This window comes from Rattus norvegicus, chromosome 20, assembly GCF_021556685.1.
Source record: "Rattus norvegicus strain SHRSP/BbbUtx chromosome 20, alternate assembly SHRSP_T2T, whole genome shotgun sequence".
NCBI lineage: Eukaryota > Metazoa > Chordata > Mammalia > Rodentia > Muridae > Rattus > Rattus norvegicus.
Window position 1 is genome coordinate 20,488,979 of NC_141553.1, and position 23,543 is coordinate 20,512,521.

The following is a 23,543-nucleotide window of genomic DNA, read 5'->3' on the forward strand; positions in this document are numbered from 1 at the left end:
GTCACTATGTAGGCGGGACTTTCAGGGCTCCTGATGCTCAAGCTCCACCCAGTGCAGACGGGACCCTTCTCCTGGCTGCCTGTGGAAGCCAGTCTCTTCCTGGTTGCCTTTGAATCAAGTTGTAGAACTCTCAGGTCTTCCAGCACTACATCTGGTCTGCCTGCACACTTCGATGCTTCCTTCCATGGTGATAAATGGATTGAATCTCTGAACCTGTAAACCAGCCCCAATTAAATGTTGTCCTTACAAGAGTTGCTTTGGTCATGGTGTCTGTTCACAGCAGTAAAACCCTAACTAAGACAGTGGTGATCAAGTCTACTGCCCGATTCATAGTCTAGACTTTAGCCAACAAACTGGTGAGTATTCCTTCCTCTCCTTCCCCACCCCCATGCACACAAATGAGTGCACATCAGAAAGGGCAAGCATCTGGCCAAGAACTAACCTCACAAGGATAAAAAAATGAAGTCAAAACATCTGGTCCTCAGGACTAGGAAGTCAAAGTTGACACAGACCCTGATTTATTCCCTTCTCATTAGGTTCGGGGTAAAGCATACCGTGGGTGATCTTTGGGAAAGACACATCTCCGTTTGCACCTCTGCCTCAGCTGCCACCACCTGGAGACGTGAAAGATTCCCACTCAAGCATTTGCCCTCTGGAGCCTGGGGTATGGATGTGTAAAAGAGCTCAACTCAATCAAACCGTGAGAGACGGTGACTATGGGAATGGAGACGGTCCAGCGTGGGGCGCATGCGCCCTGGTGAGAAGCTTCATCTGAAAAGGATTCTGTTGTCATTGTGAGATGTGACCACACACCCATGCTTCCTTTGGGCGAGGCTGTCCTCCTCCTGATGCTGTCAAGCCTCTAAGACTCATGTTCACTCCTGAATCTACTACATCAGTGTGTCTCCTTTTCATTTGTGTCCACTTCTCTTAGAATAACAGCTGTAAGAACCAAGGCAAACATAGAGCATACCCAAGGCTGTATATTCCCATTCTATAACTGGGCAAATATCCTTAGCCCCATGAACGCTGCTCCTTGATGAAGAGGTGACATCCAGTTTCTCAGAAGACAGAAAATAGAAGAAACGTAAGTTGTTCTGATCACCTTGATTGAGCACCTGCTTCTTTTCTGATACATGTTCGAGTCAGGAAAATGCACCCAGAGTGACGCCATAATTTCGCCTTTCACGGACACTCTCAACCGAGGTCTTTTGAGTGAAGATGGGAAAGCAGTAGAACGATCAGGAACCCGACATGCAACAGGTACGAAGGGAAGCCCCTGAGTTTTAGTGCAGCAGTTCTCAACCTGTGGGTCCCAACCCTGACAGGGGTCACATATCAGATATCCCGCGTATCAGATGCTTACATTGAGATTCATAATGGTAGCAAAATGACCGTTGTGAAGTAGCAATGAAATAATTTTATGGCTGGGGGTCGCCAAGTCTAATACAGAAACTGTATTAAGTATTATTAAATAAAATATTAGCATTAACACATTAAAATTTAAATTCATTAAAATATGATGTAATATCAATATATTATAGCATATATTAATTATTCTATATAATATATGTCATACATATTATCATATATCAATGCATTAATATATTATTAAATTATAAATTAATATGTAATTGGTACATATTAATATATATAGTATAAGTATATAGTGTTATATGATATAGTATACATTTATAATATAATGTTAAATTTTAATCTTAAATTTTAATTTATTAATATTAACTATATAAATTATATATTTCAGTTATATATCATATGACTATATAAAATTATATATTATGTATTTCTATGGTATATCATATATCAATATTATAGATTGATTAATATTAATATTAAATAAAATTTAATATAGGAATTGTATATATATTAAATATAATAAAATTATATATATATAAATATAATAAAATTTAATATAGGAATTGTATATAAAGGGTCACAGCTTTAGGAAGGCTGAGACCCACTGCTTTGGGAGAATCAAGGGAATCTTGGAGAGAAACTCTGAAGACACTGATACTGGGTAATAAAACAAAGACCCACGGTCACGGGCTTTTCTAAACCTGCGTTGTAAAAATCACCTGGTGACTTGCTAGAATGACCGATTACCAGGCACCTGCACCTTCGCTCAAAGACTTTGGCTCAGTAGGTCCAGAGGTGAAGTGCTGGAAACTTGGAAATAAATGCCCAAATTCCTCTAGTGCCAGAGGAAGTGTGGGGAATCTTGAGCTGACGAATCCCACCACACTGAGTACGGATCCAAAGTAAGGTGTCCTGTCGACAGTAGAGAGAACCCGAGAGAGGCGATATTGAGTGGAGGTTAGCATGCGGTGTGGGCCAGTATCTGACAGCATTTGTCAAAGGCCCATAGAAGCTTGCTGCGTGATGGAAAGCAAAGGCTTAGGTGACGCCTAGGATAGGACGCGAGTGGAGATGTTTTCCAGAAGCGTCTAGCACGCTAATTCCTCAGCGACGCTCCCAGGGGAGGTTTGCTTGCGTTGATTTTTAGATGATATTTTCTTTGAACATCACGTAGAGCTATGGGAAGCCTTCAATCACTGTCTAAAGCACCTCTTTGCTTCATTCTAAGCCAAGCCTGGCTCATTACATAAGTGGACACAACTGCTGTCTATAAAAAGTAGGACACTTTTCAGAAGGAAGAGAGGGACGTGCCCCATGGTCAGGAGTGGAGCGGCTTTCGCGTCTTGGCCCTCTTAGTAACAGAACGTAGCCTCCGAAGCCCAGAAGCTTGGTCATAATGCAACCGAAACAAGCCGATCTACACCCAACCTCTCCCAGTACCCGCTCTCCAAGGGTGGGCGACAGCAGCTGGGAAGACAGGACCAATTGGGTTCTATCCAAAATCCCCTGAGTCGGAACTGCAGAGGAGAGAAAGGGATCAGAAGCCGAGGCGGTGAAGGGTGTCAGCCAGCCAGCCATGCTTGCGATCCTTCTGGTGGCCCTCAAATCTGAGAAACGGTCTGAAGCCCGAGAGAAACTCTATAAACGCAGTAATACTGAAAAGGACTCTCGGTGACCAAGGCCCTGGTGGGTGCTAGGAATGTGTTCATTATACATTCATTAAGGGCTTCCTACCGTTATTGGGTGTCATAAAATCTACTCGCTCACCTAAAGTGAGACTGACATTTGGTCTCCAGTGTTTGGGATTCAACCCAGGGCCTTACACATTGAGGAAGTTCCTTTATCCCTGAGGTATATATTACCAGGTATATATTCCACGATTCTTGTTGATTTATTTTAAAAAAACTCCTAGTGGCTCATGTGCCGAACAAACTACAAAAGGCAGGTCCATCCTTTTATAACGTGCCCTGCCCACCTCTCCTGACTCCTCCACCTTCCCCAGCTGCTCTCCAACATTCTGGCTTTCCAACAGCTGGTTCTATCTTGGCATTCTAGTTACCTCTCAAATGTCACTAGGAAGATAGCTAATTGCCTTGTTAAATTATACATACGCATATGTGCATATGTATGTATTTATGTATGTATATGCATGTGTATATGTATGTGTGTATGTATATACAGTGTGGGTGCACGTAAGTATGTAATTGTAGGTACCTCTGAGAGTAGGCTAGAGGAGGAAGGACCCTGGGCGTCTTGCTCTATTACTTTTCCACATTAGTTCTTTGAGACAGGGTCTCTCACTGAACTAGGAGCTGAGCTGGCACCCAGGAAGCCCGAGCGATCCTCCTGCCTCTGGCCCTTACAGTCCTGGGTTATAGGTGCACATCTGGCCATGGCTGGATTTTCACACAGGGGAAGGGATTTGAACTCAGGTCCTGTGGAAAAGCGGCGGGGTCCTCAGCTACTGGGCCATCTTTCTAGGCCCTTGCGTGCACTTGTATTCATGTTCTGCGCGTTTCTCACTGACTTTCTTCATGGCATATAAACCGATCGTGCCTCCTCACTTGCTTATTGTCACATCCATGCACGGCGCCATTGGCAGTCACGTTTATTGGGTGACTTCCTAGGCTGCAGACGAAATCCAGATGAGCGCGGTAAGATGAGCAGCTCAACTGCAGCTTTGCTAGGCGCACGCCATGCTTCGGTGTTTAAAAACGCAGATTACAATGATTGTTTCAGTTGTGGGAACATGAATGCTTTCTTTAAGGGGTCTTAAAATACACCTGTCAAGAGTTGGCATCAGAGTCAGAGTTGTGTTCATTTATTAGAAGGGAAACGCTGGAGCTCAAAAAAAGAACCATAATGCCTTGTACCACATCAGATAAACAAACAACTGACTCTGATACTTATGATGGCTTGACAGTTGTTCTGCTAGAGATTGTTCTGGAAACAGAAGGATGAACCCAGACTCCGGTGCCATCTAGTGGTCATGTTTAGTTAGTTCCTCTAGAAACAAACTCCAGTGCAGCCCAGTACTGAGTTTTGACTTGGGAGGTTTTGAGCTTTGATGATGTGTATCTTTGCCGTCCCAAATATGAACTTAGTTGTATTAAGAGTGACGCTTGGGGCTGGGGATTTAGCTCAGTGGTAGAGCGCTTACCTAGGAAGCGCAAGGCCCTGGGTTCGGTCCCCAGCTCCGAAAAAAAGAACCAAAAAAAAAAAAAAAAAAAAAAAAAAAGAGTGACGCTTGTTGGTAAACACCCAGAAAAACTCATGAGCAGCAACTCTCTTTGGGGTACGGCATCTAAAGATGAAGATGTTGTATAAATAGTAATTCTCTCAGGGGATCATTTCTATAGCTGTGCGATACCTAAGAACATGGAGCTATTTAATGCCTCTATTTAGAGCAGACACCCAGAGGCAAAGGAACTTCTGCCTCCCGGTCAGCTACGTCACCATTTGAATATGGAACGTGTCCAATGCTTCCTCCTCAATGCTGATTTTGGGAGCTTCTGGGAGGATGAGTCCAGTTGAGTGAAATGGTCACTGGAGGCTTGAAGGCATCTCTTACTACTGGGTTACTCCCTCCCTCGTTTCTGCCTTCTGTACACCATGAGGTGAAACACTCCAGTCTCTACCTCATGCTCATGACAGCTGCCCTGATGCTCGACAGAACCACAGCTGGGGAGAGCAGGGACGGGGCAAGCAGCCATGAATAGAACACTCTGAAACCATGAGCCAAGCGCATCCATCTGCCCCCAACTTGTCTCTAGCAGGTAATTTGGGTCAAGGAGAGGTTCAAAGCAATGGGGGTGTTAGATGTTTCAGGTTCTTGGGCGTCAGCACTAGAGGAGTGGTTACCTGACACGGTTATTATTGATCAGACATCTCATTTCTGCACAGAGTAGCTTGCACACCTTCTGCTGCACAGGTAACCTTAGATTTGTCTCAGCTGCCTAGAATCCCTTCTTGCTCTTGCCATCCACTTGTCATGGAACACTTTGCAGAAGACAGCTAGATCGTCATTTGGAGAAGCCTTGGGGTCACTCTGTGATATTACAGACCATAACCCCCAATATCTAGTGAGAAGAGTTTGCAACGTAGCTGAGACAGTCATGTAGGCATAATCTTAGGCAAATCAGATCCAAATCTCAATAGTGGCACCCCCCCCCCCAACTTCCCTGCTGATGTCAAATTTTCTAAGTTGTGTGTTAGCTTTTTGGAATTTTCTTCCCAAGATTTTCATGAGGGTTAAATGAGATTATGATATATCTACACTGTCCCATCTGAGTGCCTGTTACATGAACACTCCACCACTGATCTCTGATCTCTCAAGGTCTAGGAACACCTCTTATGTCTAGCCTTCCACTGGGGTGCTTCCTGTTTCCCTCTGCTCTCTGTAATCCAGTTGTACTCATATTTAAATATTTAACATTAGAGATATCCAAAAACCAAATGACTTGACAGTACCTATTGATGGCAGGGGACAAGGAACATTTTAAATATTTCATATATTCATTGTCATAAAGCTTCAAGAAACACCCAGGAAATAAACCCAAAAGTCAGCTTACATGAGACCAAGCCGTATTTCGAATGTCATAAAACAACCATCCACGAACGAACTGTAGCAAACCACACCGCAAAACACTCTGTTCTGAGAGCTTGGTGAACCCACATCCTGGCTCCACTCTCTCATTCTGAGAGTAGAGTTTCTCTCTAAAGTTAATGAAAAGCAAGCTCATGGGACTTGGATTCTGTTCTTAAATTTGAAAATGGCCTACAAAAAGGCTTGGGAGACTTCTTGTTGCTAAGTTCCAAATGATATTCTACCTAAGCCGGTAATGAAATGGTGGAAGGCAGACACTGAGCCACAAGCATATTTCCACTTAACTCTCATGAATCTCGGAGTCTTCAACCTTATTTATTTGTTTCCTTCCCAGTAGCACCTCAATTTCAGGCCAAATCCTCACAAAGAAAAACATTGTGGACCGTGTGTCATAATTGCATCTGCCTTTGGAACACAGGGTTCTATTCCCCAGATATTAGACTGAGCTGGGGAAGGTCATTTTATTATTGAAGCTGCTTCTCTGATTCTTTTCTTTCCTTGTAATAAAGCAAACACAGGCAGCTTGGCTGGTCTGTGGCAACCCTGTGTTACCCAAGCCCTTGCAAGTGAAGAGAGCTTTCTTCTCAGCTGTCTGCCTTCTGTTCCCTGGGCGTGCTTATGTGATACCAACTTATGTGATACCCAACTTATGTTATACCCAACTTATGTGATAACCACCTTACGTGATACCCAATTTATGTGCACCCAACTTATGTGTACCCAACTTATGTGCCACTCAACTTATGGGCTACCAAACTTATGTGATACCCAACTTATGTTGTACCCAAATTATGTGCCACCCAACTTTTGCTTACTTGCCTTTAAAACATGTTTGGAGGGCTATAAGGGAAAGGGTGTATAGTAGAGAAGAGTAGATGAAGAAGCAAGGGGAGACAATGTTTGGTGGGTTTATAAGTTTGAATATTAAAATCTATTTGAAATATACCTAAGACACACCAAGGTTCTAAACACACACACACACTCTCTCTCTCTCTCAGTGTGTGTGTGTGTGTGTGTGTGTGTGTGTGTGTGTGTCTGTCTCTGTGTGTGTGTCTGTTTGTGTGTGTGTGTGTCTGTCTGTCTGTCTGTCTGTGTAACTATCTGGTGTCTAGCTGGTACTACAGCAATGTTCAAAGTAAGACAGGAGTCCTTATGTCTCTTTGGCTAAGAGACTGGCCTCATCTGGGAAGCCTCCAAAGGCAATAGGTCATACTCACCACTGATTTCCATGTCCAGCTCGACAGCTAAACAAAAGAATCATGTCATCACTGTGACCTTTTAGGGGCTGACCTAATAGAACACTGTGTTCTTCAGAGATGTTAAAGATTGGAGAGAGTGCAACCAACCCTTTCCCAGTGCCCCTGAAATACAGTGTCTGGTCTGAAATCAGGTGTGTGTGTGTGTGTGTGTGTGTGTGTGTGTGTGTGTGTGTGTGTGTGTCTGTGTGTCTGTGAACACTCAAGCGAAAGTAGATGTGTGTATTTAAACCTTCAAAGCCTCTCTACATAGAAAGGATTATATAATGTGACTCTTTATGTATCTCTACCTAGCTGTCAACATTAAAAGAATGTCCCACGTTGGGCCGCATGCCCAAGGGTTCCACATTTGATAAGGGTCTTGAGCTAGATAAACTGCACCGAGAAAGGAATGTATTGTAAGAACAGACCTAGAAACAGTGAGGTAAAACAAGTAGGGATGGTCAGCATGATTGTCCGAGAAGCAGCAAGGATGGAAAAGAAGGGCCACTTTCATATGCTTGAGCAGTGTCACGTGATGTAAGACAACTAGCCAGTTGTCACCCCAAACACAAAGCCGGAAAAGTTAGCAGAAGTAGACACCGGGAGCTGATCCCAACACAGTGTACTTTCCAACACCCTGAGAGTCTGTCACAGATATCAGATCAATAGACTCTGTCACCCCACCAGTGTCCGGGCCAGGAACAAGGAACTGCAGTCCGGCGCATGCTCAGAAGTCCGGACTCAATGTAAGGCGCATGCTCAGACGCCTGGACTCAATCTGACTTCTATGTGCTGTGTCCCCAGCAGAATGACAATCACAGCAAACTGAGCATTCGTACACCTTCACTCGCTGCCTTCATGCCAAGCCCCATGGAGTGATTTTACTTACAGAAGAGAACATCCTGAGGCAGAACTTTAAGTATTTCTGTTGTGAGACAGAAAATAGAAAAACAATTCCACCTTGTGTGTAAGGGTATACATACATGGGTCTCAACATTCTCTCTCTCTCTCTCTCTCTCTCTCTCTCTCTCTCTCTCTCTCTCTCTCTCTCTCTCTCTCTCTCTCCATCCATCATGTATCTTCGTATCTCTATATCTATTTTTATCTATCTGCCTACCTCTATCTATCTATCTTTCTTTCTTTCTTTCTTTCCTTCCTTCCTTCCTTCCTTCCTTCCTTCCTTCCTTCCTTCTTTCTTTCTTTCTTTCTTTCTTTCTTTCTTTCTTTCTTTCTTTCTTTCTTTCTTTCTTTCTTTCTTTCTTTCTTTCTATATATATCTATTTTGAGTCAGGGTCTCTCACTACCAAGGCTGATGAACCAGTGAGTCCCAAGAATTCCCCCCACTTTCCAGAACTGGGATTATATGACCACCACCAGACCCAACTTTAAAATATATATATTTATTTTGTTTCCTTTTACATGCCAACCACAGTTTCACCTCCCTCCTCTCCTTCCAGCACCTCTCCCCTCTACCCCTACAACTCCTTTATTTCTCTTCAGAAAAGGGCAGTACTCCCGGGGATATCAACCAACCATGGCATATCAAGTTGCTGTAAGACTGGTCTCCTTCCCTCGCAATGGGGCTAGAAGAGGACAGGGCCCTTAAAGCAGGTCAAAGAGTCAGAGATAACCCCTGCCCCCACTGTTACAAGTATCACAAGAAGCAAGCTACATAACTGTAAAATATATGAATATATGATGAGCCTAGGTCAAATGTGTGTGTGTGTGTGTGTGTGTGTGTGTGTGTTGGATTCTGAAAATGGAATTCAAGGTGCTATGTTTTCAAGATGGACAATATACCAGCTGAGCCACCCAAATCCTACCTCTTTGGAGTGAGAAGAGTAGTGGAAAGGCAGAAAATTTGATCAAGCAAAATAAAATGCTACCCTTGTTTGGCTATTTTGAAATGGCTCCTTCCTTAAACCAAATACAATATTCACCCACAGCGGCATATGGTCACAATGAAAGAGGAACTAGATTCTGATACACACTTGGGCATTGACGAAGCATTAAGGCAGGGTGCTAAGTGAAAAAGGCAGATCTAAAATCATAATTATCCCGTGATTCCCCTTATGTGGATTATTTGGACATGGTAGAGTACTGGAGCTAAGGAAGAAATTAAAAGTGAGAGGGGCCAAGGAGGAGGTAGTGACTGCTTAGCAAGCACAGCCATTGTGATGAAAGTTCCTTAAGGAGATAATGCTAGTCTACAACCTTTTGGACATACACAGTACTAGTAAATTGTATGTTGGAAATGGTCCGTTTTATATTATGCACACATTAAAATATCAATTAAGCTCTCTTCCCAAGGCTCAGGGACCACTACAGAAAAGTGGGGGTGGGGTGGGGAGAAAGGATTTAAGGGCCTGAGGTCAGAGGGAGATCAGAGAAGAACAGCATCCCCCGCATGTCAGGACCTCTGCACACAGCAACTCACAGCAACTGTGGTTCCCTGCAGAAGCTCGCAGGATCAACATTTTGTCATGGGCTGGAAAGGGGTTCAGGAGACCCTAGCACTAACTAAGGAGCTAATTACAGTTGATGGCTTTGTGAGGGAAGGAAGGAGGGTTCATTTTTGAGGGTGACTCCTAGTAAGCCAAGAACATTTCATTCACTGGCCCCATACCCAGGAGTATATAGATAGCAGACTGAAGTTGATGTATTGTTAAACGACTTTTTTGAAGTACAAGATACAAAGTTGGAGGTTATAGGGAGGCAAAGGTGAGCCTGGGAGAAGTTAAGGGGAGGAATTTGGGGTAAATATAATAAAAATATTTGGCATGAAATTCTCCAAGAATTAATTAAAATATTTTAAAGGAAACTTGAGGTATTAAACAATTAATTAAAATTAAAAATGAGGTACCCCTCTCTCAAAATACTATCTTCCTATACCTGTACTCACCAGAGATATTTGGATTAAATTTTAAATTTTCTGAAAAGAAAATTAGGGTGTCAAATGGCAGGCTGATGGCATAGAGCTCGGTGGACCAACTGGGAGGTGATGTCTGGGCTTAGAGCCAGTGTATCCCAGGAGCGACTCCAACCCTAGGCGTGCTCAACACTCCCATCCTCCCCAGAGTTCATTACTTGGGAGAGAGCTTTCCAACATGATGGAAACATTCCTTTTCCGTTCCACAGCCATGGTCTATGCTTGCTACTGAGTAACCCAAACAATGATTCAAAGTGTCCATTCAACAGCCATTGTCTATGCACAGTTACTGAGTAACTGAACCATGATTCAGGATGACCCAAGAGCTAAAGCTTAAATTTTACTTCATCTTTATGGAGAGATGAATGTCAAATTGGGCAACAGAATTTTAGGGAGCTCCATGCTGGGCTTTCTCTGGCTATGCCTTGTCCCCAGGGGTGAGGGGTAGCAGAGACCAGAGGACTTCAACGGTCCTTTCCTTTGAAAGGTCACATTCCTCAAGAATGAAAGAGAAGTTCAATGAGGGGCAGATGGGTACCAAGGCCACGAAAACAAGAGGTTTGTGGAAAGTGGCTCAGTGTGTGTTGTGTGTGCTGGATTCCAAAGATTAGGCTCAAGGCCTTGTGATTTCAAGATGGACACTTTACCAATTGAGCACCCCACACCCCACCCCAAAATTCCACCAGTTTTTGTTGAGAAGAGTAGTAGAAAGGAAGGGGATTGAGTGCAGGAGAAACTGTGTGTAATCCCAGCTCTGGGCATGTGGAGACATGGCTTCCTCTGGAATCCATTGGTGAGGGACACTGTGTGAAAAACCATAAGGTGCAGGGTAAGTAAAGAAGATCTCTGAAGTTAACATCTGGCCTCCACATGGATGGACGCACACATATGCACTTGTACCTGTGTGCACATGTGCATTCAACCACATGAACAGATCACATGCATGTGTGTGTGCTCACACAACACACACACACACACACACACACACAGAGAGAGAGAGAGAGAGAGAGAGAGAGAGAGAGAGAGAGAGAGAGAGAGAGAGAACATCTTAACCAATGCAAGGGAACACACACACACACACACACACACACACACACACACACACACACAGAGCATCTTAGGGACATAATAAGGGAGCCATATATCAGGAATGAACACAAAGACTGGAAGTGTCACCTTTCAACCCAGCAGTTGAAGACATGGCTTTAGGTTCATACTAGGAGGCTACCAATGAGAGGACCAAGAAAAGAAGTGTGAATGGAGCTCATTTTCCTGAAGTCACCTCGTGCATTTCTACTTGAGGTCTTGGGAAGAAGAAAGATTCCTTCTGGAATGGAGAAGGAAGAACCATTCATATTTTGCTGGAAGGCAGGTCCTTCCTGACTCCAGGTCTCGGTGCACCTCATCTGTGATGAGAAAGAAGCCCGTGATTCCCACAGCTCTACCACACTCAACTCTAGATTAGAAGAGAACTGACCATGCTTCACCAGGGCTGTGTGGCTCTGATTTCCCACATGGTGTATGTTTTTTCCTCTGATCCTTAATTTCAGGCATTTCCCTAAGAAGATCACGTCCCAAGGATGATGTTGAAGATACAAATCTGGAAACCTACCTTTGGCTGAATCAAATCCCTACTGAACTTTGGCATCAGGGGTTGGGGTTTGGGGAGAATTGTTATTCTCCTGTGGCTGATTCTTTTCTGTGAAAAAGTGTCTTATTTACTCTGTCCTGTCAATCACTTGATTGATTCAGGAAAATCACACCTTTCGTTTCCTTTTGGAAGTATTTGCAACAAGGAAGAAAAGATGTTGATTTTATTTTTCTTGGATATTTCATGTATTTACATTTCAAATGTTACCCCTTTCTCCCTTTCTCTCATACTTGTTCTCCCCTCCCCCTGCTTTTATGAGCATACCTTCACTCCCACCAATGAAATCCCACCTCAACACCCTGGCATTCCCCTACATTGGGGAAAGGACCAAGGACTTTTCCTCCTATTGATGTTGGACAATGCCATCCTCTGCCTCATATGTGGCTGGAGTCATGGGTCCCTTAATGTGTACTCATTGGTTAGTGGTTTAGTCCCTGGGAGCTCTCCGGTGGGGTCTGGTTGGTTGATATTGTTGTTCTTCCTATGGTGTTGCAAACTCCTTTAGCTCCTTCAGTCCTTTCTCTAACTCATCCATTGGAGTCCAATGGTTAGTTGCAATCATCCTCATCTGTATTGGTAGGGCTCTGGCAGCAACCATATCTGGCTCCTGTCAGCAAGCACTTCTTGGCATCAGCAATAATGGCTGGGTTTGGTGGCTGAATATGGGGTGGATCTCCAGTTTGGGCAGTCTCTGGATGACCTTTTCTTCAGTCCCTGATCCACTCTTTGTCCTTGTATTTCCTCCTGTGAGTATTTTGTTCTCACTTCTAAGAATGAATGAAGCATCCACATTTTGGTCTTCCTTCTTCTTGGACTTCATATGATCTGTGAATTTTTTCTTAGGTATTACAAGCTTTGGGCTAATATCAATTTATCAGTGAGTGCATACCATGTGTGTTCTTTTGTGACTGGTTTGCCTCACTCAGGATGGTATTTTCTAGTTCCATCCATTTCCCTAAGAATTTCATGAAGTCTTTTTTTTTTAATAGCTGAGTAGCATTCCATTGTATAAATATACCACATTTTCTGTATCCATTCTTCTGTTGAAGGACATCTGGGTTCTTTCCAGATTCTAGCTATTATAAATAAGGCTGCTATGAACATAGTGGAGCATGTGTCTTTGTTATATGTTGGGGCGTCTTTTGGGTGTATGCCCAAGAGAGGTATAGCTGGGTCCTCAGGCAGTTCAATGTCCAATTTTCTGAGGAACCTCCAGACTGATTTCCAGAGTGGTTGTACCAGTCTGCAATCCCACCAACAATGGAGGAGTGTTCCTCTTTCTCCACATCCTCACCAGCATCTGCTGTCACCTGAGTTTTTGATCTTAGCCATTCTTACTGGTGTGAGGTGAAATCTCAGGGTCATTTTGATTTGCATTTTCCTGACTAAGGATGTTGAACATTTCTTTAGGTGCTTCTCAGCCATGTGAGATTCCTCAATTGAGAATTCTTTGTTTAACTCTGTACCCCATTTTAAAATAGGATTATTTGATTCTCTGGAGTCTAACTTCTTGAGTTCTTTATTTAGATATTAGATATTAGTGCTCTATCAAATGTAGGAATGGTGAAGACCTTTTCTCAATCTGTTGGTTGCCATTTTGTCCTATTAACAGTGTCCTTTGCCTTACAGAAACTTTTCAATTTTATGAGGTCCCATTTGTTGATTCTTGATCTTAGAGCATAAGCCATTAGTGTTCTGTTCAGGAAATTTTCCCCTGTGCCTATGTGTTTGAAGTTCATCCCCACTTTCTCTTCTATTAGATTCAGCACATCTGGTTTTATGTGGAGGTCCTTGATCCACTTGGACTCAAGCTTTGTACAAGGAGATAAGAATAGGTCAATTTGCATTCTTCTAAATGCTGACAGCCAGTTGAACCAGCACCATTTGTTGAAAATGCTGTTTTTTTCCACAGGATAGTTTTAGCTCCTTTGTCAAAGATCAAGTGACCATAGGAGTGTGGGTTCATTTCTGGGTCTTTAATTCTATTCCATTGATCTACCTGCCTCTCTCTGTACCAATACCATACAGTTTTTATCACCAGTGCTATGTAATACAGCTTGAGTTCAGAGATAATGATTTCCTGAAATGTTCTTTCATTGTTGAGAATACTTTTTGCTGTCTTGGTTTGTTTGTTATTCCAAATGAATTGGAGAGTTTCTCTTTCTAACTCTGTGAAGAATTTAATTGGAATTTTGGTGGGGATGGGGATAGCATTGAATCTGTAGATTGCTTTCGGCAAGATGGCCATTTTTACTATATTAATCCTACCAATCCTGGAGCATAGGAGATCATCCCATTGTACCAAACCTACATCCAATAAAGGGTTAATATTCAATATATACTAAGAACTCAAGAAGTTAGACTCCAGAGAACCAAATAACCTTATTTAAAAGGGGGAACAGAGCTAAACAGAGAATTCTCAACTGAGGAAACGCTAATGGCTGAGAAGTACTTAAAGAAATGTTCAACATCCTTAATCATCATGGAAATGCAGATCAAAATGACCCTGAGATTCCACCTTACATAAGTCAGAATGGCTAAGAACAAAAACTCAGATGCTGGTGAGGATGTGGAGAAAGAGGAAGCTCCTCCATTGGTGGGATTGCAAGCTGGTACAACTACTCTGGAAATCAGTCTGGAGCTTCCTCAGAAAATTGGATATAGTACTACCCGAGGACCCAGCTATACCACTTCTGGGCATACACCCAAAAGATGCTCAACATTTAATAAGGACACGTGCTCCACTATGTTCATAGCAGCCATATTTATAATACTCAGAAGCTGGAAACAACCCAGCTGTCCCCCAACAGAGGAATGGATACAGAAAATGTGGTACATTTACACAATGGAAATTGTCTAATTTCTACTACACAATTAAGACAATTGTGCTCGTAAAAACAATAATTTCATGAAATTTGCAGGCAAATGGATGGATCTAGAAAATATCCTGGGCGAAGTAACTCAGTCACAAAAGAACACACATGGTACGTACTCACGGATATGTGGATATTAGGCAAAGATCTTGGAATAGCCACGATACAACTCACAGATCACATGAAGCTCAAGAGGAAGAAAGACAAAAGAGTGGATGCTTCAGTCCAACTTAGAAGGAGGAACAAAATAAGGGAAGTAGAGGGTGGGAGGGACTTGGGAGGCTTCGAGGAGGGGGAGGGGAAAGCGGGACAGAATCAGGTGTGGGAGGAGATGGAGATCATATACAGAGGGTCAGGAAATTGAACAGAGGTGTGCAGCAATGGGGGATGGAGAACTGGGGGTAGCAACCAGAAAGTCCCAGATGCCAGGGAAGCAAGAGCCTCTCAAGACCTCATGTGGATGACATTAGCTGAAATACCCCCACAAAGGGGAGCGAGAACCACTTGAGACCGTATCCAGAGGTTAGGCATGGCCTTCCGGTTGAGGGATGGGGCCACCCACCCATCTCCAAAATTTTAACCCAGAATTGCTCCTGTCTAAAGGAAATACAGGGGCAAAGAGTGGAGCAGAGACTGAAGGAAAGGCCATCCAGAGACTGCTCTAGCTAGGGATCCATCCCATATACAGACAGCAAACACAGACACTATTGCTGATACCAAGAAGGGCTTGCTGACACTGCTGGATATGGATGTCTCCTGAGAGGCTCTGCCAGATCCTGACTGATACAGATGTGAATGCTCGAAGCCAACCATCAGACTGATCACAGGGATCCCAATGGGAGAGTTAAGGGAAGGACTGAAGGAGCTGAAGGGGCCTTATCTGGTGTCCATGGGAAGGAAGGCCCTTGGTCCTGTGAAGGCTTGATGCCCTAGTGTAGAGGAATGCTAGGGGAGTGAGGCAGGAGTGGGTGAATGGGTGAGGAAGCACCCTCATAGAAGCAGGGTAAGGGCAGATGCAATAGGGGGTTTGCAGAGGCAAAACTGGGAAAGGGGATAACATTTGAAATGTAAATAAATAAAATATCCAATTAAAAAAAGAAATTACCCCAGAGTCAAAAATACAAAACAAAACAAAAACCCCAAAACGCAACAACCAACCAACAAAACAAAAGCCATTCTGCTGGAGAAGTGAGGTGAGCCTATCTGCATGCTCCTAGTCCTCTGTCTGTGGGATGGACAGGGCTGCTGTGGGGGGAAAGCCAGTGACATTTTTCACATGTATCTCGACTACCAATGTTTTCAATCCTCTTCTTCTTCATCCTCTTCATCCTCTTCCTCTTCCTCACTCCTTCCTTCCCTCCTCCTCCCTCCTCCTCCTCCCCTTTACCCTTCCCTCCTCCTCCTACTCCTCCTCCTCTTGCTTTTTGTTCTTGTTCTTCTTGTTCTTCTTCTTGTTCTTCTTCTTGTTCTTCTTGTTTTTGTTCTTCTTGTTCTTGTTCTTCTTGTTCTTCTTTTCTTGTCCTTGTTTTTCTTCTTGTTCTTCTTGTTCTTGTTCTTCTTCTTGTTCTTGTTCTTCTTGTTGTTCTTCTTCCTCTTCCTCTTCCTCCTCCTCCTCCTTCTCCTCCTTCTTCTTCTGACTTCTGTAGCTCAATTATCATGTATTTGGATGTATACCAAACATAACCCTTGATCCATGCACAAAAGAGTGGCTATTAGGGCAGGAGCAGTACCCCAGGAGTTAAGATCCCTTCCTGCTCTAGCACATGCTCTGGATTGGGTTCTCAGCATGTACAGTAGGTGACTCACAACTTCCTGTGACTCCAGCTGCAGGAATTGGTGCATGCCCACACACATATTAAAAACATACATGTGCATGCATCACGTGGTCATAACCAACCCCTTCCCTCACAGCTCTCCCATGGGCATCAGACAGTGAAATGTCCAGAAAATACTTAGGGCAAACCTAGAGGCAAGGGAAACAATACTTATATATGTCTGAGTAAGGTGGATGTAGAAATGATGTTATTTCCACCCCACCAGGAGGAAACAAGATTTTGGGGTGTCTACAGGGAGCCTCTGGGTTGGGGGGGAGTCCATTTTTTAATTACTTAGTTACTTTAGGAAGAAAAGAACACAGGCTAGAAACAAAAAGTGAATTTAAATTAGCATATAATTTTTAAATCATTTTTTTTTTGAAATGGCAAGAATTGAGCTCATTTGTCACCGTGGACAGAAGTCTTACACAAATTGCCCAGAGTGTGTCAATATAATTGTGACCTCCGGAAGTTTTTCACAAGGAGACAGGACAGATTGTGCCCAAGGGTCATTTCAGCCTCCAGACCTTTGGATGGTGGCTTTGAAGAGGACGAAACTCTGTGGGTATTTTGGTCTCTAGTCCGCCCATCGAGTCACCACTTGGGAGATTGCGATTGGCATGCAGAGGCCGCTGGGAGCCAGTGCTGGCAAGCAGAGCCACAGGCCACGAAGGCTCTGAGCCGTGTAAGCCTGCCGCAGAACCAAGAGGAACGAAACAAACGTTGCCTACCGGGAGCGAGCCCTCTACAGAAGCATAAGGCTACATCCTCGAGACTTGAAAAGAGCCTTTTTGAAAGGAGGCATTTGGGACAAGGTCTGAACTGTCACTACATGCTACTCAGATGAGAGGAGCTGATGTGACTCGAGGCACCTCACTTCAGAGAGGACGCTGGTAGATGCAGTCACAGAGGGGATCTTGCCCTGTGATCCTGGAGGTCTGTGGCTGAACTGGCTTCCACTCCCTCCCCTGAGCTCAGTGCCTCTGAGTTTAGTGACCGCACCCTTCCTCAGAGGATGAAGGAAGCACACTGGCTGGTTTTGAGAATCCCGATTAACTCTGCTCCCCCTCCTTTGAGTAATTTTATACTTTGCGTGATTGTTTCCCAGCAGTGGGTTCGGAGAGAAACGGCATGTTCCCGACAAGCCTAATGATTGTTTTGTAAATATTTATAAACCCAATGCTATCTTCTCTCTCCCCATACTCCATCTGCCTATATCTTCTCAGAAGGCCCTGTCTGACGTTCCTAGACTCTCCTCAACAATTTTGGAGGGCTGGGAAGGTATTTGGTGGTAGCTGACGTACTCTTGGTTTTGCTTACCTATTGTTTTGGTGTCTTCATTAGCAGCCTTATTCACAAGCGTTTATAGGCTGCTTCCCAAGGCTGCCTCAACCCGTAGAGTGTACAGGAACCAAGGCACAGCCTCTTCATAGAACCTGTTTTTCAAAAGAGAGAATTTACTCTAGTAAATTCACTTATCAATTGAGGACAGTTCACCCTGAATGCAGTGATGTAATACATACTATAAATGATTTTTTCAGTGTGTGTGTGTGTGTGTGTGTGTGTGTTAAACAAGGAAGAGAGAAGGTAAGACGAAATCTCCATGTAATTTTGATTTAGATGTTCCCGACAATGGAGGATGCTGCTGAATGTGTTTTTACCTGTTTCTCAGCCATTTGAGTTTCTTCTTTTGAGAATTTTCTGTTTAGATGTGTTCTGTATTTTTAACTGGGTTATTTGTTTCTTGATATCTAGTTTTTTTTCAGTTCTTTCTGTATTTTTGGATATTAGCCCTCCTTCTTCATCAGATAGGTAGTTGATAAAAGCCTTTTCCCATTCTATAGGCTGCTGCTTCGCCCAAATGACAGTGTCCTTTGCCATACCAAGGCTTTTTAGTTTCACGAGGTCCCATTTATTAATTGTTGGTATTATCACCAGTGCTAATGGTGTTTCTGTTCAGAGAAATCTTTTCCTGTGCCAATGAGTCCAAGGCTACTCCTCATTTTCTCATCTGTCAGGTTCAGTGTATATGGCATTATGTTGAGGTCCTCTTGAAACTGCGTTTTGTACAGGGTGCTAAGTATGGATCCATTCCTCTCATTTTTCTAACTTTATTTGTATGGGTGTTTCTCCTGCCTGTGGCTATGCCTACCATGTTCATGCCTGGTGACTGCAGAAGCCAAAAGAGAGCATCGAATCCACCACAAACCTGAGTTATAAATGGTAATAAGCCACCTCTTGCTTGTTGAAAGTTGAGCCCAGATCTTCTGGAAGAGTAGCCAGTGCTCTTAACCAGTAAGCCATCTTTCCAGTTCCTCTTTTTTTCTCTTTAAAATACATTCAAATATAATGTAAATAATCCCTCCAAATGCAACAGAGGGGAAGTTGTCAATCCTGGGGGGGGGGGTGTGGAGTTGCCTCAGTGATTCGAGGAGCATATTCAGGTGGGCATCTGTTGCCGAAGTGAGGAGAAACTCCAATTTTAACTCTTTGATTGGCTGGAAATGTATTTTGGAATGTTCTGGAAGAATCCTGCTGTCCCAGACTGTAGATGCGTGGGAACTGCTACCCTGTAATCAGCATGTTGCTCGACGCAGACAGAAGAAGCCCTGGGGCCAATCCAGCAAATCCCTTTCCTGCTTCGAAGAACCCAGATTTCAAAATTTGATTTATTTAAATCCTAGATTCCCATCCCCATGTCTCTCCCCAGACAAGGTGGTGCTCTGTTTGGGGATGTCGGTGGGTTTGTGGGTTGTAGGTTGTGGGTTGGCAGCTTGCAAACATTCTGCTTTCTCCATGCCTGGAACACCGCAGGGCAGAACCTATCTCCGAATCAGAAGCGAACAGGAAGCTTGAAGTCCCGAGGCAGGATTGTCCTTCCGGTTAGCCCTTGAGATATCTGCGCAACACCGTTAGAAACCCAGGACTCCAATCAGGAATCCAGTTCAGATAACCTGAGCGCCCAAGTTTGTCTCTCTATCTCCGAAACATTTTAAGGGCTAATTTTTGCCCAAAGTCGCCACTGAAGGAATCTTCAGAGAATACAATGCCACCCAGAGAGAACAACACAGGATCTGTACAGAGTCAGGCACTCTTTGGGTGTCGGTCTATCTTAAGGGAAACAGAGGGCAGCATAGTGTTCCTCTACCCAACCCGCAGAGCGACTCCTTATTATGGCTGCCCTATCTGTACATTCCAATCTCTTCACGCTCACCCTGGCTGTGGTACTGCTGAACTTGGACCGGTCACTTAGCCTCTCTCCATCCCAGTCCCCTCAGCCCTTGAAGAGCTGTGTATAACATCTTCCACCCCACAGAGCTGCCCCAGACCGGTTGGTCTAATCTAAGCATCTCTCCAGTGCAGAATGTGTGACCAGTGCTTTGTGGGAGGCCAGTCACAGAGTAAGCCCTAGTCTGCCATATTAGCTCTTACTGCTGACACTAGTCTCTTAAAGGGCATAAAAATCACGAAGCCTTGAACACTAGGGGTTCTCCCGGGCAAGCATCCTGAACAAACCTCATCAGGATGAGCTTTATGGTGACCTGAGTGCGGCGACCTAAGCATCGGACTCACTTGGGGGCTGGGAAAGCAAGTGGCACTCAAGGTGGTGATCCGGCTGAAGGATCCATGAGATGCAAGGTGCATCACATTCCTTTGATAACTTCTCATTGCAACCCATGATGATCAGCATCTGTCTCTAGTCATTCATGTTTAGACCCTTCCTTCCAAATGTAGGATTGAGCCATTAGAACACATCCAGCCCAGTTATCCTAATTAGAATGTGGCGCTTTCTGAGAACCACAGCCTGGGGCGCATACTTCCAAGCCCCATGGTTGGGGAGGCTCTCACAATTGGGAGTGGCTGACAGCCATCCCAGGAATAGGATCTAGTTATTCCTTCTGGTTTTTAATTGTTTGCCATGGCTGTTTCCCTCTTCCCCCTCTGCTCTCTGTCTTGCTGGAAATCCACGATCTAGGATTTAATAAATCTGCGAAGTGAGTCTAGGGAGTTGAGGTGTGAATTTTAATGTCTGTTCAACTTCTATCCGGAGGTGTGCATTATAATTTCAAAAAATGATAGGAGGTTTTGATTTCCTCTTCTAAAAAATAAAAAAAGCAAAAGGAAAGCAAAGATTCCTTCTAATTTAATAAAATTAATATGCTGCCTATTTGGTCTTAGAATTTAAGTTGGTATTGGAGAGTTTGAAAATGTGACTGTCAGACTTTCTCTCTAAGTGCAGAACCACCAGATTGTTGAATAAATCCTAGACCTATTAATCTCTAAGTTCACTAATTATCAACCTTTTGTCAATATTTAATGTCTTTCATTTGTTTTGATTTCCGAGAGCATTATAAAGAAAATGCCACTGTTACACCACAAATACTTCAGTACAGATCTCTGAGTAATGGGAGCTTTAGAAAGGGCCACTGTGGTGCCGGGGAGACCACTCAGCCATTAGGAGCACTCAGTGTTCCTCCAAAGGATCCAAGTTTGGTCCCCAGCGTCCATGCCAGGAGACTTACAACCATCGATAACTCCATCTCCAGAGGATTCCACGCCTTTGGCCTCTGCAGACACTTGGACACATGCATATCCACATGCAGACACACTTGCCTACAAGGAATAATAATAATAATAATAATAATAATAATAATAATAATAATAATAAATGCTACTACCTGCCAAAAATGCAGTAATTTCGATTGTAGCCCTTGAACCTTGGAATTTTAACCCAATTAGTGTCTCTCCAGGTATATTTTCAGCATCAGTAGCTTTGATGGATGTCATTGCCTTTAGACCGAGGTGTCTTATGGTCAAATCACGTGGTGGGGAACATCAGGCATTACCAAACTGAACCACCTCTAATGTATACTATTTTTTTTTTATTAACTTGAGTATTTCTTATATACATTTCGAGTGTTATTCCCTTTCCCGGTTTCCGGGCAAACATCCCCCTCCCCCCTCCCCTTCCTTATGGGTGTTCCCCTCCCCATCCTCCCCCCATTGCCGCCCTCCCCCCACCAGTCTAGTTCACTGGGGGTTCAGTCTTGGCAGGACCCAGGGCTTCCCCTTCCACTGGTGCTCTTACTAGGATATTCATTGCTACCTATGAGGTCAGAGTCCAGGGTCAGTCCATGTATAGACTTTAGGTAGTGGCTTAGTCCCTGGAGGCTCTGGTTTAATGTATACTATTTTAACACGTAAGTCTCATATGAACGTCAAAGAGGAAAAGGGTATGTACAGAAGTTTGAAGTAAGTCTAATAACAGCACATCCTCTTCCTCCATGGACAATGGGATTGTCGGATATCACAAAATGGAAGAAGGGTGGTGGTAAGACCGTAAGCTCCTCCCTGAGACCTTTCGGGTAACTGAAAGGGGTGCTAGCTGACCACAGATTCTTATAATGCCAACGAGTGAAGGGGCTGATGGGAGAAAAAAAAGTCAATAGATCAATTAGGAGGACAAGACACATCCTGTTGTAATGGTTTAAGAGTCACACTTGAGGCGCTGCTCCATGGGCTGTAGAGGCTGTAAGAGCAGCACATGTCTGAATAGGGCACGTTCTTGTGTCCCTGGGGAGGACTTCCTTCCTGTAGCCATAGGGTGATGATGAAGCTTGGGCAGGGTCTAGAAAGGTGGGTAGTCAAGAGGAAGGTATCTCAGGTAACCTTAAATATCATGACAGCACATGAAGACATGAATAGCATGTTCAGGGAACAAGGAAGAGCCTCGTGAAGCTAAGGAGAACTCTAATAAGAAGGTTTGGTGTGAAATGTCCCCATACACTCCTGTGTTTGAATGATGGGTTTCCTAGTTGATGGGACTTTTAGTAGGTGGAACCTCTTACTGAAGGAAATGGGTCAGAAGTGAACTTGAAACAAGCCTCTCTTTCTGGTCACTCTACTATTTTCCCCCTTGGATATGAGAAGACAAGGAATCTTAGTGGCAAAAGTTTCCTACCAGCATGCTTTCCCAGTCACCACAGAATGTACTCTCAAACAGTAGACCCAATAAAATATCCAAGACCCAGGGTTGTACCTCTTATAACATCCTCCCAAACAAACACCTTCATTGTAGACGTCTCTGGGCAACAGATGTTTTCATTGAATTCCATTGAACGGAGTGAACTATAAATTCATGTGTCTCAGAGCACACTCTCCGACCAACCGTATATCAGCTTATCAATGGTGAGAGAAAAGACCCAAGGTGGTGGGCTGCAGGAAGGAGGAAAGAAAATGCCAGAAATCCAGAGATACTGTGGTTCAAAGCAGAGGTTCAAAGGTTACCCAAGCAGAGAGCTCCTGAGCCAGGATGAGGGCTATAGAGCACAGAGGAGAGAACGAGGCTGCTAAGAAAAGCCACTGGGCACAACAGGAGCATCCAACATGTATCACGAGTCCTCCACTGAGTAGAAAGGGAAGTCCTAGATTTATTTCATACTTTAAGTTGTCTATAAGTGTTTGTGTATGTGTGCATGTACATACAAGTGCAGGTATCTCCAGATGCCAGAAGAGGGTGTTGGATTCCCAGGATATGGGATTATAGGTGGTTATGTGCTACCTAGTGGGAAACTGAGAGCTAAGCACAGGCAGACACTCTTAATGACTGAGCCATCTCTCGAACTCAGGGAGAGATTCAAAACAGGACTTGGAACTGCCATTGACACTAACTAATGTGTGCTGTATAACTTTTTGTTACCCAGAGTATGGGTCATGGGATGGCATGGATCCAGAGGTTATTGTTAATTATTAATGTTTCTTTGTTTACAAACACATTAGCCTAGAAGACCCCAAAGAAACCATAGCATTTTCCCACAGATGGCTTGGGAAATAGGAGTTAGGTTATTCTTGACAATTCTTTTAGTGATCTATCACCTTTTACAGGTAGACTCTGCATCCAAACCAGTGGCTGTTTCCTTCTCAGGGATCCATGTGGCTTTCAGTGATAGGCATCCATTTCGGAAGATTCCATACCTAATTGCCATCTGCCGCAGCCAGCACGGGGAGATGCTCACATTTGGAGAAACTCAGAGAAGAAGGAAGGACTAAAGAGA

General features: G+C 43.8%; 1 long non-coding RNA gene across 4 annotated transcripts in view; it reads left to right on the forward strand.

Annotated features, from left to right (window-relative positions):
* Positions 1-23,543, forward strand: part of LOC120098840 (uncharacterized) — a 95,266-nt gene that overhangs the window by 34,523 nt on the left and 37,200 nt on the right. For 3 of the 4 annotated variants that reach the window (XR_015645166.1, XR_015645167.1, XR_015645168.1), the window contains one exon: positions 537-1,536. This is a non-coding gene — a long non-coding RNA (uncharacterized LOC120098840). Of the gene's footprint in view, positions 1-536; positions 1,537-23,543 lie in introns of those variants that run through there. The other variant, XR_015645169.1, reaches the window with a different exon arrangement.